A 4,881-nucleotide genomic window follows, 5' to 3' on the forward strand; every position below is an offset into this window, starting at 1 on the left:
ATTCAATCTACAGAGTAAAAACACTCCCTGCCACAATAATCCTTCAACAGTGTTTTCAACCCTCTGAATGAACACACCGGTGCGATTTTAAGAGTCAGATCAATGGTCTTTATAACAGTATGTCATGTGTGAGAGCCTTGAGGGTGATCGTCTTGAAAAAAATTGGAGAACTAAAAAAAGACAAAGAGAAAAGGAGAAAGGAAAGAAAAACCTGTAAGATCTCAGCTGTTTAACTAATTTGAGAAGAAAATAAACAAAAGTATTTCAAGAGCCAAGCTGAACATTTGGTGTCCATGTAGAAATGAAAACACTCTGTGAATTGAGATCGTAGATACAAGACAAACAATGTTACTTACCAAATGGAAAATTGGGACTGTGAGTTGTCACTCTGCAGGTTTTGTGAGTGCTCTTCCTTGATGAACTCACAGGCCATATGTTTAATAAAAGTATTTATGTCAAGTGATTCCATAAACCCAGAGTATATGAAGAACTGTGGCTGAGGAGACAGCGTCTGTACAATAACACATACCTGATTGGAAAGTTTCAGTAATAATCAGTGCTGATGTTTTACAACATCTGGACTTCTGGTATCCTGCATTCATTCAACAAATATTTACTGGATCCTGACTATGCTCCACACTGTTTTGGGAGCTAGAAAAATAGAAACAACTAAGCAAAGTTTTTGCCCTGTCCTGAAGCTTTTATTCTAATGGAAAAGATCAGACAATAAACATAATAAAAGTTAGAGTTGGAAGTGTTACAGAAGCAGAAACAGGCAGTCGGGAGTACAGGAGTTGGAGGGAAGGATGTGGTTGTTTTTTGAAAAGGTACTCCAGTAAGAGCTCAGCGAAGAAGAGAGGTATGAGGAAGCCACACAGAAGTGTGCTGGGGGGAAGGATTCCCAGTGGAATGCAGCAAGTACAAAGGCCCTGAGGTCTGGGGTGTTAGAGAATCACCAAGGAGGCTAGTGTGCCTGGGTCAGGGTGAGCACAGGGAAGGAGGGGAGACAAGGGGGAGATGAGACCATGACACAGCTCTGACAAGGTCCCTCCCTTGCTTACGGGGATCTCTGCAGTAAGGACTGTCCGTATGGGCGGTCATGGGCTGGTAGAAAATGATGACGCTTCTGTGCTCCTGTCTTGGTCGCTGGTGGGGGCCACTGAGAAAAGACCAGGAGCTCACTGGAGGGCTGGGGTGGGCCCTACTGAACCAGTAGCAGGAGGCTCTCAGTGCAGCCGCCTCCTCCGGCGGAGCAGTGACAGCTTTCTTGAAGAGAGATCTGAGCAGCTCACATCCTTTCAGACATAAGCAGAGGCTAATTTCAGCAAATAGAATAAAATGTCCAAGCTAACAGAGTAGCTCCAAATTCAAGTCACACTGAAAACTCTACCTCTCCCTTGGCTAAGGCCTGCTTTAGGCTTGCAGGCCTTCAGGGGAGGAGATGAGGGAACACAGCTGGCTTCCCTCCTTTGTCCACCTCAGCCTGAGGGGAGAAGGGGTTAGAAGAAAGAAGTGTCCATTCCAGTGGAGTTGGGGACCCCTCGGTCTAGCGAGCGTTCAGCACTGATGGTCTCAGAAGCAGGGAGAATGAGGCACCTGCCTCAGGCAGAGAATTTAAGGGGGCATCCAGAAACTCAATAATCAAGATAAGTATTTTAACAGAATTTAAAAAAAATATAAATTTTTATTTATTTATTTTTATTAATTTGAGAGAGACAAAGAGACAGAGAGAGCACAAACAGGGGGACCCACAGAGGAAGCAGCAGAGGGAGAGGGAGAAGCAGACACCCCCCACCCCCCCCACCCCCCACCCCACCCCCGGAGCAGGGAGCCGGATGCGGGCTTGATCCCAGGAACCTGGAATCATGACCTGAGGAGAAGGCAGGCGCTTAACCGACTGAGCCACCCAGGCGCCTCCAGAATGTTTTAAACAAAAAGTAATGCAAGCACCCTAGGATGAGTTGCTATCACATTTTCCCCAGGCGGCCTAGGAGCTGTTGAGGCTTATCATTACCGTCTCTAATCATGGGAAATGATGCGTAGCTCTGCAAACAGCCTTGCCTGCCAATCCAGACTTCTGTGAGCAAGGCCTTCCTTACCTTGGCAACCTGACCTGCCTCTCATTCCTCAGGATCCAACTTAAGGATCTCCCACGCATCGAAGCCTTCCTTGACTACGGTTACAGACTAAATGTGTATATTTCCTGAAGTTCCCGGGTTGAAGCTCTAACTTCCAAAGTGAGGGCTTTAGGACGTGCGGCCTTTGAAAGGTGATTAGGTCACGAGACTGGCACCCTCCTTCATGGGTGGGATTAGTGCCTTTGTGAGAAAAGCCCTGAGAGAGCTTACTTCTACCTCCCCAGCACAGAAGGAAACCGAGAAGAAAGCCATCACCAGACGCCAAATCTGCTGGCACTCTGACTTCCCGGCTGTGGTGTTTTGTTACAGGAGCAGAGCTAAGATGGCGCCCCAACCCGGAAGGATTTCTGCGTCTTCCGGTGTGCCGCCCTTGTACCTCCCATAACCTCTTGGAGATACTTTCTCAGTCTTGGCAAACGGTGATCTCCTCTCAATCGCGAACACCTTACCTGCGTTTCCTAGTGCCCGACAGAGGACCAGGCTCTTCACAGATCCCTTAGATTTTTCTGGCAGCAACCCTTTCCACATCGTTGTTTCTTCTTTGGAACTAAGTAAACTCTTTCACTGTATCGATGTATCATAGTTTGTTAAAAGTCACCTTAAGGTGGTTAATTAAGTTTTTCTATCTTTTGCTATAAAAATAATGCTGCCATCAGTCTTGATGTATCCACATCCCTTTGCACTTGAATTGGGTTTTTGATCGAGAATCCAGAGACAAGAAAGAATCACATTCGAGATTGTGTTCAAGCTTTATGTTTTGCTAAGAGATCGTAAGCTTTTAAATATTCACTATATAGCACTCTTCTTAACTTTTCTTTCTTTCTTTTTTTTTGGCACATTCCTAACTCAGAACTCATTGCTTAAATCCCCAAATAGCTTTGACATATACAAATAAACTGAATGTCCCCTGCATCTCTCTTTATCCAGTTTTTTGATGAGGACAGACTACAAACCTCAGCATAAGATCAATGAAAGAAAGAAATGAAGAGAAAGCACAAAGTTCCATGACATCGTGACGCCAAGGTGTCCCTGTTGAGCGGCTCTTCTGGGGCAGAGCAACTGATGGAGCTTCCTCAGAGCTGCGTCTCAGATTTAAGAAGATGGAAGCACATGAAAACAATTACATAGAAAAAAAATCAAGAAAAGTTAAAAGAATTTTTAGGATAACAAAATGTAGCAAAAACACAAGTTTAGAAACATCTTTGAAATTCAAACTAGATTTCTTGTTATTTTGGAGTGGTTGAAGGCAGATGGGAAGAACCATCCATGTCAGACACCAACAAATCACAACCCCCCCAATTCTGTCGCTGTTTTGTAAGGGATAGTGTGTGTGTGTGTGTGTGTGTGTGTGAGTGTGTTTAAGAATACAGTGTTCGAGGGACACCGGGGTGACTCAGTGGGTTAAAGCCTCTGCCTTTGGCTCAGGTCATGATCACAGGGTCCTGGGATGGAGCCCTGCATCAGGTTCTCTGCTCAGCGGGGAGCCTGCTTCCCTTCCTCTCCCTGCCTGCCTCTCTGCCTACTTGTGATCTCTGTCTGTCAAATAAATAAATAAAATCTTAAAAAGAAAAAAAAGAATACAGTGTTCAAAAAGAAAAAAAACAGACTAACCATTTATAAACAGATCTTCCCAAGTTTTAAGAATTTTCTGACAAATACCTGATGGCATCTCAGAATCTCAAAGTCCCCAAGAACACACTGATTAGCTGAAGGCTGACCTCAGAGGCGACTCATTTATTAGGCCCAGTGTTTCCGATGCTTTTGGCAAACGGATGAAAATGAACGTTGGAACTCTCGTTCAGCCCTCCTCTGGGAATTCGCCCCTCCATGGACTTACCCCTCAGAAGATTGAGGTCTACAAGGTCTTCAGTAGGAAAACCCAGGACCGTCAGAAAGGCAAATCTCATAGGCAAGATGTGGCCCGGCAGGCAACTCATGATCATGAGAAAGAAACAGAGGTAAAGGAACGGTCTGTTTTTGACATTCCTATATTTACAGAGGAATTCCTGAGCCACAGCAAAGCTCGGGAGGCAGAGCTCCGCCAGCTCCAAAAATCCAACGTGGAGTTCCAGGAGAGGAATGCAGCCCTGCAGAAGCACGTGGAGAGCATGTGCACCGCGGTGGAGAAGCCGGAGGTGGATGTGATCCAGGAGTGGAGCCGCCACACTGTCCTACAGCAGCACCTGGAGACCTTGCGGCAGGCTGACCAGCAGCTTTGCCAGCATGCCCTTGCCTGGTAATGTCACCCTTACCTGGGCACTTCCGTGATGGGGGAGGGAGCAGGTGCTGTCTTGTGTTGGTATCAGTGGAGTGAGGTCTCCCCACCTGGAAGAAAATCAATAGAATAAGGGTTTTTTTCCCGCTCAGAGGTTGCTGTGGGTCTTGTAACAGTATCTCAGTATTGGCTACAGTCATCCAAAATCTCAGGCTCTCCGATCATTTACATTTTTCTCCAATTATATTTTCATGTAACTTACTTTCCTTTCTATTAGGCTTAATTTGATATTCAGAATAATGGAAGCTGAGTAATAAATCCCGAGTAGAGCATTTTTCTTAAAAACAAACAAACAAACTCACCGAGGAAGACTCACCTTCGGGGATCACTCACTGATTTTTCTCTAGTTTCCGACCATGCCAAGCAAAGGGGTCAGGTGGACTGCTGGGTTTCACCTGGAAGAAAAATTTCTCCCTGAAGCATCACCTTCCCCTCCCCGCCCCGCCCCCCCCACCCTCTTCAGATGCA

The 4,881-nt window shown here is 45.9% G+C and overlaps 1 pseudogene; it reads left to right on the top strand.

Moving 5' to 3' along the window:
- Positions 1 to 3,910: 3,910 nt before the first annotated feature.
- Positions 3,911 to 4,464, top strand: LOC116589297 (annotated as a pseudogene).
- The last annotated feature ends 417 nt before the right edge of the window (positions 4,465 to 4,881 follow it).

Source organism: Mustela erminea, chromosome 4 (assembly GCF_009829155.1).
Source record: "Mustela erminea isolate mMusErm1 chromosome 4, mMusErm1.Pri, whole genome shotgun sequence".
NCBI lineage: Eukaryota > Metazoa > Chordata > Mammalia > Carnivora > Mustelidae > Mustela > Mustela erminea.